Here is a 13,582-nt window from a genome sequence, read left to right on the forward strand (position 1 = left end):
GGCTTGCCTAATGAAGATGCTAGACAACATGTACGTGCTTTTCTTGAAGTGTGTGACTCATTTAGGCAACAAGGAGTGCAAGAGGACATGATGAAACTAAAATTATTCCCCTACTCTTTACGCTACTGAACAAGAGCTTAGTTGAGTGGAGTCTCATCCAGCTCAATGGAATCTTGGGCTGACTTATGCAAAAAAAATTCTACTTCGATACAACCCGTCCAATATGCACACTCATCTCCATAATGACATTGCAAGTTTTCGCCAAGGCGATGATGAATATATGTATGAATGTTGGGACGATAGCCAACGACTATCAATTCTTATCTTCAAAGCTTGGAACCGGCAGGAAAATATATGGGGTACATGAAATTAACAGTAAGGATTCAGTTTCTGCCCAACTTTCTACCATAACTAACATGCTGAAAACTTTACAGCGTTCCAGTGAGGTGAAAGAAGTCAAAAAAACTAACACATAATGCATTCTTTGTCGTGGAAACCATCATAAGAGTGAATGCCCATAAAAAAAGAGTTCATCAATTTTGTGGGCAATTTTAATAGAAGCAACAACAACCCCTACTCTAACACATGCAATCATGGATGGCGACAATATCCAAATTTTTTGTGGGGTAATCAAGGGAACAACAATAACAACTATGCAAGCAATTTTAATAGGCCACAATAAAAAAATTTGAACATTCAAGTGTGAAGCATCAACAGATGCCCTAACAAAATAAAAATAAATGTAATGCATCTTCGTCAAATTCTAATTCCCTTGAAGCTTCACTATAGGAATTTATGGCCTCGACAAAAGATTTCATGGCTTCAACAAAGACCTTGATAAACGAGAACTCATCGATAATCAATAATCAAAGAGCTTTGTTACAAATCCAAGCAACTCTATTACAAAGCCTTAGTTCATCATTAAGAGCGTTGGAGAATCAAGTGGGCCAAATTGCCACGGTAATACATTCTCGCCCGCAAGGAAGTCTCCCTAGTGATACTGAGGTCAATAAGCCTCATGGAAAGGAACAATGCAGTGTGCTTACACTTAGGATTGGTGCCCAAAATAATCTTGATGATAAGTTTGGGGGAAAGAAGTGAGAAATCTTGCGCCAATGCATTACACAGGAAGAACCAGAAGGTCAAGAATAACATGTTGAACACGAAGAATTGTTTAAGGAAAAGGAAAAGAATGAGGGGTCAACAAGTTAACCCAATGATGGCGGAAATTTTATTGCCAAGGAAAAAGTTTTACCCCCATTTGCTGCAGAAGAAATCAGACCTCCACCACCTTTCCCTCAGTGGTTGAAGAAGCATAATGATGAAATCTAGTTAAAAAACGTTTATTGATGTCCTTGATAAGTTGTATATCAATGTCCCACTGCTCGAAGCTATTGATCAGATGCCTTCTTATGCCAAATTCTTGAGGGATATTGTCACGAAGAACAAAAATGTGGAAAGAATAGAAAATGTTACCACGACAACAAAATATTGTTTGTCATTGAGTAAACTTCCACCGAAGCAAAAAGATCCTTGAAATTTTGTTATATCATTCTCCATCGGTGATAAGTATGTTGGGAGAGCCCTTTGGGACTTGAGGTCAAGCGTAAACCTGATGTCCAAGTCTATATTTTTGAAACTTGGAATGGAAAATATTCGACCAACCACTGTGATTTTGTAACTCGTTGATCGTTCACATGTTCATCCCGAGGGAAAATTAAAGATTTGATAGTTAAAGTGGGCAAGTTCATCTTTCCAGTAGATTTCCTTATTTTAGATTATGAGACCGATGAAAATTCACCTATTGTTCTTGAGCGTCCCTTTTTAGCCATTGGGCGCATCTTAATAGAATGCGAGAAGGGATAGTTTATGATAAGGGTGGCTGATCAAAGCGTCACTATCAATATCTTCAACACTCTTAAATATGTCGATGATTCTGAGGAATACTATTGCATTGGAGATATGGATTCCCATGAAGAAGACTGGACATAAATTTTTGGTAAAGAAAATTTTTTACATCTAGACGAATATGATAGTTTGTGCAAAGATAACATTATCCTGACGATATTTTACAGCTAGAGAGAAATTATAATTTCGGCCCAGGCAAATTTTTTAGAATGTGGTAAGCAAAAATATTTGCCGAGGCAAAATTTTTCCGACTGAAGCAAATGTAGGATTTACTGAAGATAGAACAAATGAAGAGTCTGAAGATTATTCACTAGAGGTGGAACAGTCTAGCTCACTTCAAGCTAGACCAGGTATGAGATTTGAACCCCTTGATTTCAATGAATTTATTCCTCCAAAACCTTCATTACAGCATGCGCCTACCTTATAACTTAAACCTTTTTCATCACATTTGAAATACGTTTATCTAGGGAGTGACAATACTTTACCAGTTATAATTTCTACTAGTCTTACCCCCGAGCAAGATGGTAGTTTGTTGAATGTTTGTCACAGCACAAAAAAGTGTTCGGATGGACTATGGCAAACTTGAAGGGAATCAACCCTACCATATGTATGCACTAGATCCAGCTATACGAGTGGCATAGCAATTTTATGGAACCCCAAAAGAGACTTTATCCTATAATGAAAAAAGTGGTAATGAAGGAAATAATAAAATGCTCGATATTGGGGTGATCTATCCCATATCCGATAGCTCTTGGGTTAGTCCAGTTCAATGTGTGTCAAAGAAATGTGGCATGGGCGTAGTAAAGAATAAAAATGATGAGCTTTTGACTACAAGAACCATCACAGTCTGACGGATTTTTATGTATTATTGAAAGCTCAAGAATGCATCAAAGAAAGACCATTTCCCCTTCCTTTCATTGATCAGATGCTTGATCGGTTAGTAGACAAGGTATTTTACTGTTTCCTTGATGGATATTCTGTGTATAATCATATTGCCATAGCACCTGAAGATCAAGAGAATACCACCTTCACCTGCCTATATGGCACTTATGTTTTTCGGACAATATCGTTTAGACTATGTAATGCCCAGTCAATTTTTCAAAGATGTATGGTGGCCATTTTCTCAGGCATGGAAGATGACTTCTTGGAAATACTTATGGATAATTTTTACGTCTCGGGCGATGACTTTGATCGATGCATTGGTAATTTATCTAAAGTATTGAAGGGATATGAGGAGTTCAATCTTATGTTAAACTGGGAGAAATGTCACTTTATGGTGGCATAAGGAATTGTGTTGGGACACAAAATTTCTCGCAAAGGCATCAAGGTTGAGAAAGTCAAGGTGAAAGTAATTGAGAATCTATCTCCACCTACCGCTGTGAAGGGCATCAGGAGTTTCATAGGGCATGCAAGATTCTACAGACGTTTCATCAAGGATTTTTCAAAGATTTCAAAGCCTTTGTGTTTGTTGCTTCAACAAATTCAACCATTCATATTCAATGATGAATGCTTCAATGCATTCACTAATCTAGAAAAAAAAACTTGCCTCAGAACCAATTTTTATTCCACCTGACTAGGATGCCCCTTTTGAGCTGATGTACGACGCCAGTGAATACACAATAGGGGCAATGCTATAGTAAAGAAAAGGTAAAATCTTCCATGTCATTTACTTGGCTAGTCGTACCCTTTATGAAGCACAACTTAACTACACCACCACTTAAAAAGAATTATTTGTTGTGGTATTTGCCTTTGATAAGTTTAGGGCAAATCTTATAGGAAATAAGGTAATTATACATATCACTCTACCATCAAGTACCTAGTTAATAAAAAGGATGCCAAGCCTAGGCTTATTAGATGGATACTATTATAATTAGAATTTGATTTAGAGGTGAGAGATAGGAAGTGTATTGAAAACCAAGTAGCGGGTCACTTATCTAGGCTAGAGAACAAAAACATTTGTCATAACATGAAAGAAATACAGGAGTATTTAGCTGACGATAAAATATTATTTGTCATGGCAGTGTCGTGGTATACTAACATAGTTATCTTTCTTGTTAGTGCTATTGTGCCTTCATATTTATCTAGCCAGGGCAAGAAAAGTTCAGACATGATGTACGTCGTTATTATTGGGATGAACCAATCATATTCAAACAATATGGAGACCAAATAATCCAAAAATACGTCCCCGAAGAAGAACATAAGGAGATCCTATTTCATTTCCATACATCCCCGTGTGGAGCAAGCAGATCCTTGAGAAGGTGGTCAACCCTAAACAGAAAGATTAGCCACAAAAGTTGGATGAGGCACTGTGGGCATATCGTATAGCATTTAAAATGCCACTCGAGATGTCTCTAGTTAAGTTAGTCTACAGTAAGGCATGTCATTTTCTCATGGAATTAGAACACAAGGCGTACTAGGCCATCAAGAAACTGAATATGGATGCACAACTTACTGAAGAAAGGAGATTGTTGGAATTAAACGAGATGGACGGATTTAGAGCTTAGGTGTATGAAAATGCTTACCTTTACAAAGAAAAGAAAAAAGTGGCATGACATAAAAAATTTTGATAAGGTAATTTTTTCGAGGACAACAAGTATTATTCTCTAATTCAAGACTCAAGTTGCTTCCAGGTCAGCTGAAGTCCAGATGGTCTGGACCGTTCATAGTACATCAAGTGCATAGCCACGATGCAATCAAAATCTCGAAATTGGATGATGGGACTACTTTTAAGGTGAATGGTCAAAGGTTAAAGGCGTACAACGAAGTACCAATCTTGCTAGATAAAGCGGTGTCGCTACTCCGTGACGCCCAAGAGTTTGCTCTTATTTCCTGAAAAACTTTTATAGCCTAGGAAATATAATTTTCACTCTATACATAAAGAATTTTTCCTTATTTTATTATGCACAAGTTGTTTATTTCGATTTTATTTTCCAATCTTATCTATGTTGGTGATCTTGTGACATGTGGCAGCTTAGGGTTAATATCATGCGTGGAAGGAAGCAAACCCTAATAAATTATTTGGTGGCACTTTTGAGAGGGAAAGTTATTTCTTTCACTATTTTATTCCCTTTTATTCCATAAAACAATCTTTTGCATTAATAACCATATCTCCTCACTACAAGAAATTTATATTGTTATAATAAAATCATTTATCACTAAAAGTAATAAATTTATCACGATATATTTATTTTGATGAATTTTATTTGTTACCATGTTTATTAGAATAACCTCGTCATGTAAAGTATATTGTGACGAAATTATGTTTGTTACCATTTTATATTATTTATTTGTAACAATAAAATTTTGTTTCTATAATTAACTTATCATAACAAAGTATTTATCACAATCAATTAATTATTTCGTCATGAGAAGTACGTTTTGTCATAATTAACTTGTATTTTAACATCAAACTCGGAGGGTTTTTGTGACAAAAATACATATTGCAATTAAAAATAATTTCTCGTTATTTATATCTTTTCAATAAATATAATTTATATATATAACATATTTGTTAAATTAAAATATTTATTTTATCACAAAAATAAATTTTGTCACAATTAACTTAAATTATAACATAGAATAAATAATGTTTTCATGATAAAAAACATATTACAATAAAATTTAATTTTTAGTACTTTTATTTCGTGACGAAATAAATTTGACATAATATCTTATTTTTACTAAATTTAATATGTTATTGTGACTAAATAATTTTTTTACAACTTATTATTGTGAAATAATATTATTTGTCGTAATTTTATATTGATAAATTAATACGTGTTTAAATTGTTATTATGACAAAATAAAATTGTCATAATTTATTATTATGAGAAAATATTGTAACTAAATAAATTTGAAATATTTTTTATTTCGACTAAATTTAATATGTTATTCTGACTAAATAAATTTATCTTAATTTGTCAATGTTGAAAAAATAATTTGTGTTGTCATAATTTATTTATCTTACAAAATAGCATTAGTTAATATTTTTATGATAACTAACAATATATTTAAAATCTTATAATAATAAAATTAATATTGAATATATTAGAATAAACATGAAATGGTTAGAATAAAATTTACTAAAAGTATAAAGTCATTTTCTAGAAATAAAAATAAATTACAATCCATCACGATGACCCATAAATTCTTCCACACCTACATTTAAATACAAAGAAGAAATTAGATTAGATTTATAAAAAGAATTTTAAATATCATATAGAATATATTTTATTATTAAAAAATAAATTATAATTTTTACCTTGAACTTCTAGATTATGAAAAATATTTGTAGCAATTTGATCTACTAACGACCATTGATCTTGATGAGCTTAAATCTTTATATATGTGGTTCACACTATATTAATTATCTATTCTCAAAAACACCACAACGACTCCCTAAGAACATTAAAACCAAAATACAGTCCTAGGTCAAAAAAAATATTCACGAAGATAACCCTAAGAACATGCAAATCAAAACACAATCTCAAACCAAATAAATTAATTCAAGTTATATTGAAGGTATATAAATTTTTTCCCTTTATAAATATAATTGTTCTTTTATATTTATGCAGTTCACACTATAATTAATAAACCAAGAAGAAAAAATTGTTCTCATTCTACTTTTTATAACATGGCCAAACACTTAAAATTAACAACAACAAATAAATTGAAATTATCACCTCTCCTTCCCTAATTGATCATTGACTCGTCATTTGTATTGGATTTTGATTGTTTTTATCAATTACGATCAATCATAATCAATGAGGTAACTTTCACTCTCTTGTTTTATATATGATTTTCTAGAAAGAACACAAATATAAACAAAAATAAAGAATAAGATAATAGATCATATTAGATTATAGATCAAATATAAAAAAAAGAAGAAGAATAACTAATTGTTTTTCCCCTCACGTTGAAGAAGAAAGAAAAAGATGGAGTAATGGCTTAGAACGGTTAAACAAAAATATAATTAAGGTTTGAAAATATATTATTTATAAGATAAATATAAATAAAATTTTCTTTAAGAATTAGTTTCTACTAAGAGAAAAAAGAGGGAAATTTCCCTCCCAAATTACTTATTTATTTTTAAAAAAATGTATTTTTTAATAATATTATTAAAAAAACTTCAAAATTCCTAGAAATCGTACTTGAAATTATTGAAAATAAATTTTAATATATATATATTCTAAATCAAAGAAAGAAATAATAATAACAAAATTTATAAATCAAAATTATTTAATTTAAAAAAATACACTAAATTTTTAAACCCTTTCAATTCAAAAAAATATTACAATTTTTTATCATCTATATCAGTACATGATTTTATCATTCATACTAAAATAAAATATATTAATCTATATTAAATAAATTTCATAATCGATAATCCATATAAAAATTATATTTAAAACATAATCCAAATACCTTATATGAAATTAGATCTGATAAACTTGATCCAAATCGAATATTATATTTATAATTAAACATAATCATTAATTTATTATTTTTTCTTATTCAAGGAAAAATATTATATAGATAATTAAACATTAAAAACTAGTTAAAATTTTAATTTATAACTAAAATATATAGATAATTAAACATTAAAAACTAGTTAAAATTTTTAATTTATAACTAAAATTTTCATTTTTCACCAAATAAATTAGAGCGTAATTTTTTTGGACCAACGCTATATGAAAAAGGTCACAAACTCTAACATGGTCTTATAGTTCGGGTTTAAGTTAAATTATTATCCCTGAATGATGATTTAATTTAAATGAAGTTGAGCCTAAATGATAAGATTAACAAATAAAAAAAAACACTATTAATTTATTATTTACACATTTTTGTACACGACTTAAAATATTTAACTTAAATTTTATGTTAGATACATTCCTTTAGGTATCGATTTTAGACATTTAAAACAATAAGTTACTTATATTTTAATGTAAGGTAATATATATTAATTAACCGTTACTTACTAATACAATTCATTTTATATCCCCATATGTGTCCATCACTCATTATAACACATATAATATAATTGTTCAATAACTTAACGAAGTCTATCATCATTATTATTTATTTTCATTTAATAATGTTTTGTCATGTAAAATAAAATTTTTTATTTTTAATAATATTTTATCAATTGTATTAAATTTATTATATTTGATTTAACTATTATTTTTTAAATTATATTTTTAATTTATAATTAATTTTTATATGAAATGATGAACATTTTATTATAACTCATTTGGATTAATTTTATTTTTTATTTTTATTTTAAATTTTAACTTTTTGGATTTTATTTTAAAAATAGTTATGTTTTATGTTTTATTATAAATTTTTAGTTTTTTTATAAATATTTTTAGTTTTTTTATAAATATTTTCAAATAATTAGTTTTAAATTAAATAAAAGATAATTAATAATTTTTCATATATTATGTTAATTTTATTTTGATTGTTTAAGATAGAAATACCTTTTCATCAAAATAAAATAAATCAAAATAAAATTTGATTTAATTTGTTGTGATTATTTTATTTGTAATAATTATTAAAGTTTATAGTTACAACATTTTGTCAGTATATAACTTTTTTGTGTCAAAAAATTGAGGGAAATATTTATGACAATATATTTCTCACTATAATTAAAATATATAACTACAAACATAATTTTTCACCAAAAATTTAAATCTCAATATTTGTTGTGATAATTTTTTCTATAACAATAACTATAAGTTATAGTTACAAAACATGTCATTCTATAACTTTTGTTTTTGTGCCAAAAATTGGAGGAAAACATTTATGACTATATATTTTGTCAGTGCAATTAAAATATATAACTACAAACATAATTTGTCACAAAAAATTTGAATCTCAATATTTTTTGTGATAATTTTTCAGTAACATTAATTATAAATTATAGTTACAAAACATGTCACTCTATAACTTTTGTTTTTGCGCCAAAAACTGAAAGAAAATATTTGTGACTATACATTGTCATTATAATTATAATATATAACTACAAACAAAAATTGTCATAAAAATAAATCTCATTATTTGTTATGACAATTTTTTCTTGCCATAATTACTAAACTTATAGTCACAAAACTTGTCACTATATGTCATATTTTTTGGGCCAAAAAAATGGAGGGAAACATTTGTGACAAAAAATGGTAACAAAATATATTTTGTCACCATATGCTACACAAGTTCACTAATTGTGACAAAATATTACAACAATTTTAGTTTTTCTCACAATTGTATATATTTTTCTAATTAAGTGTGACACATATTTATTTTGTCACAAAAAATTATTAGTAGTGAAAAAATAATTTTGACAAAATTAAATTTGTCGCAATAATAGAAATTTCTTGTAGTGCATTTTGTTTTGCTTTTTACCTATTTACCCCCAAGAAACTGCCCATGTTCTCCAAAATCGCCTACTTTACTCTCTCTCTCTCTCTCTGTCCTCTTTTACTCACTTTTCATCATCATATTTTGTTTTCTCCCCTTTCACCAAAACCCTCCATAGCTGCCGTCCAAAATCATTGCTATCTCCACAAAATTTGTTATCAAGAAACTATGAGTCGCTCTAAAACAAATCTTAGTGCTTCTACTTCATCTGACATGGCTACACATTTCCAGCGCTTCCAAAGTACTGAGGCTGAGACAAGATTTAAGGCACTGCAAAAATGCCAAGTTCACCTGGAGGACAGTTTTGTCTTCCCTACAGCTAACGAGGAACCATTCGGGCCAGAGGTGATGAACATTGTCTGAAAACACAATTTTATACAAACGTAACTCCTTCTAGCTTCACAAATGGAGAAACACCACTAAAAACGGATGGGAAAAAGAAAAAGGAAGAAGTTGAGCTCATCAATGGAGAAAGAGAGAGTTGGAGAAGATGATGAATAAGATATATCCAAAATGGTGTCCTTTTTTTAAAATCTAAGGAATGTTCTTAGGGAATTTTTCCCAAAATTCCCATATATCCCCAAATGCGTGAAGATTGATACCATAGGTGGAAATAGGTCCCACTCAGGTGGTTACCAGCATAAAACACATTCTAATAACAGTTTTCATTTGTGAAAATATCTTTTTGTCCTTTTCTGCGCCAGAAATGTCAAGGCATTGCAGTCTGCTTCAGTAACTTGTGATGTCGCAACATTCTTCTCTGCTCGCCTTATGCTCCTTGTTTCCTGCACATCACCAAATAACCACACCTTTCCCATCATGTAGCACCTTCACAAAGTAAAATACAATGGCAAAACACAACCACTAAATTCAAGTATATTAAGCTACATGCACATAAAATGACCTATATGTGCCTTTAGGCAATCAATAACTTAAGTGAACAAACCTTAAAATTATCATTTTTATGGAGTTATCAACACCATAGAATAAGTAATAGGTCGATCTAGTCATCTACTCTCCTACCCGATCATAGAACTAACACATTTCTGGGTAGGATCTTAGCCATGTTGAGTTATTGAGACTGTCTCCCTCGATCTAGCTGAAACATCACCATTCAAACTAGGCCAATCCCTTACCATATGCATCAAGGATCTGTATCTACAACACTTTCGAGAAAGCTTGAAGCACCTTCCTTGATGATTTTTGTCATATTGATCGTACCTTGGATACCTCATAACTCTATCAGAGCCTCTAGAGCTCACCACAGACTGGGAGCTGGAAGTCTCCTATGAGACCCTACGTTTGAAATCTAACTCGGCTAGAGTGATAAATCTGATGTCACTCGTCTATGCCCACGTGAACCTTTGGTCCTCTCTACCGCTAATTGAGATGGATTTGATGGCACATAAGTCCTCATACTTGGGCTACCTGATTAACCTAACAAATGATTCCTCATAGTCTGCACCCTCTCCACAGTCTTATCTTATCATGTCAACTCTGAAAACACCCAAGGCGTGTCTGCCACCAAATGCTCATGGGTATCAATATGAAATCCCCCGATAAACCTCTTGCACCTTAAGGGCTCAGTTACAACTAACTTTGGAACTAACGGCTCAATCGGATAAAATCTCTCTCGTACTCGTACACTGAGTGGTTTCTCTGTACTAGCTGAGAAAACCACATCCTTAAACCATTTATGTGTACCTTTTCGATATACTTGACTCTAAACTCATCTACGGATTAATCTCAAGTATGCACCTCTCACTATAAAGGTATCCCTACAGTCTCCCACCAATTGATAGCTATCTCAAGATCATCATGTCCTCTCTCAACCACTGATTGGTTGAAATTATATCATCATTTTGTAAATCATAGAATTCAACTATATTATACCTTCTTAGTCTCTCTATTTAGGATTATATTGGCACTGATGTACTCTGGGTGACTAGTTGAACAATCTGCGCTCTAGGAATAACATCTATTATCTCCTTGAGAGTGGAAGTCAATTTGCTGAAAAAGATTGTCTCTGTGACTACCGCACCTAACGGGAGCCACTGATCATCTACCCTAAGAAGGAACTCCTTACTGACACTATCAGGATGAGAAGCTCAAATTTCGTCCTCGAAACCACACTCAGAACTATCAGCCATTGTAACACTCTACAACACATATTAAAAATGAAGCACCATCAGGATTTTATATTTATACAAGTACTTTAAGTACCTAAGGGCATGTATTCACTGACACCTTACTAAAATCGACTACTGGGTCCTAGGATCGACTCAATTTGATGCTTTGATACCACTACATATAACACCCTAAACCCGATTCGGCCTAAAGTGTCACACTGGGCTACCGAGGCAACCCCTGATTTTTCAAAACCTATTCATTTTCCTTTTAAACACACTGAATGATATCATAAATAAAACATAAATAACTTATATAAAACCCTTTTACAAAACCAAAGCTTCGTGACATATAATTTAAAACCAAAATAATATAAACTCTCAGTTTAATAGACTGAATACATGAATAAGGTTCTATGAATACATGTACCTATTAAAACTACAATACAGTACTCTAAAAAAGATGCTAGAAGTCTTGCTGTTATGGTGCTCCAGAATTGCTCAAGCTGCTGACCTGCCAATATAAAACATCTGAAGGTTGAGCTTACAAAGCCCATCAATATAATCGCTAATCTAAAGCAGCATAAGAATTTCATAAACACAAGCATGTTGAAGACATGGTACTAAATAGTAGGTACATGCATGATCTAGATCAAATGATATCAACTTAAGGCTTAACTATTTTATCACTGAAGTAGGAGTCTTACGCTTGCCTTAGTCCTCTGCTAAAGGTCTCTAACCCTAATACATGTACTACTATGTATTATCTAAATTCAACATTGATACTTGTGCATTATCTGAATGCAAACCTAATCATATTGTTCATTATCTAAATGCAAGCTTAACCATAATATGCATTATCTGAGTGCACCATGACTAGTATTTGGTCTCACATAGCCATAAGACACTAGTTAATTGAGGGAACTTTATGTAACATAGCATCAGTGTAATTCCCACTAACATACGAAATGATCTTCTTATACTCACATAGACATCAGGTAGATAACGGAGGGGAACCCGGTGTCACATAACATTGATACATTTCTGTCTAACTGAAGCAATGGCTCAGTCTCGCATAGCTTTCAAGGAAAACTTTAACATATTTGATGTACTAGATTGATGCAACTATACATACATGTATAAGGCCTAGATACCACACAACACTGACATCACTAACCCACTCCTCATGAGTGTTTAGGCCTTGCGCCCTAGTTAGCTCGTCATGAGTGTTCGAGCCTTGTGCCCTAGTTAGCCCATAAAGTGTCTCTTGCACTAGCAATGCTCCATTAGAGAAACTAAGTTAACCTAGGTATACCCTAGCATAGTTGGACTCACTAAAGTGACATCATCCTCTCACTAGTTGTTATCCCCCTCGTTCTCTCATCTAGAACGTTTTGTGAAGGCATATTAGTATGTCATTGTTGTTATTTATTTAGCTGAACTATTTTGGCCGTTCGTTACTTAAGGATGTTTTAATCACTCTGTCTCAAGAGAAGTCTCCATGCATTTAATGATTCCATGATGATTATAGAGTTTGTTGATCACTGATTGTACTATTCGCTAGCTCGATACCTAACTCAGTTTTAACTCTGAGTAGCGACGCTCTAGTTAATATTATCGCACTTTCCTTCAATACAACTTAAAATGTGATAACTCTGTAAAAGATCATGTTATAGGTCTTTTTACTTAGGTTATTGTTTGCCTAAAAGAAATTTGTCACGGTATTTTAGTTGTATATAGTTGCAGGTAGTATACATTTGCATGTGGTGGATAAGTTTTGTCGAGGCAAACTTTATTTGGTTCAACTGATGTTACTTTAGAGGAAGGTTGTTGGTCGGTTGTGTTGATGCATGAAATGACGAAGGAGGAATTTATTTACCGAGAAAGAACAATTCTCCAGGGCTAGAGGAACACAAAAAGACGACAGTGAGGAATAAATTTTCTTTTCATGGCAAGATTTATCTTGCAAGTCTGACGTGGTTCAACGGAACTGCTAACGTCACTTGCTGATAACTCCGTAAAAAGACTCAATTTCCAGTATTTTCACTTAAGTTATTGCTAGTCTAAACAAAGTATGCATAGCATTTTAGTTGCATTTAGTTGCATATAGGTTATATTAGCTTGTGGTGGATAAA

The sequence above is a fragment of the Hibiscus syriacus genome, unplaced genomic scaffold, assembly GCF_006381635.1.
Source record: "Hibiscus syriacus cultivar Baekdansim isolate YM2019G1 unplaced genomic scaffold, ASM638163v2 tig00116989_pilon, whole genome shotgun sequence".
In the NCBI taxonomy this organism is placed as follows: Eukaryota; Viridiplantae; Streptophyta; class Magnoliopsida; order Malvales; family Malvaceae; genus Hibiscus; species Hibiscus syriacus.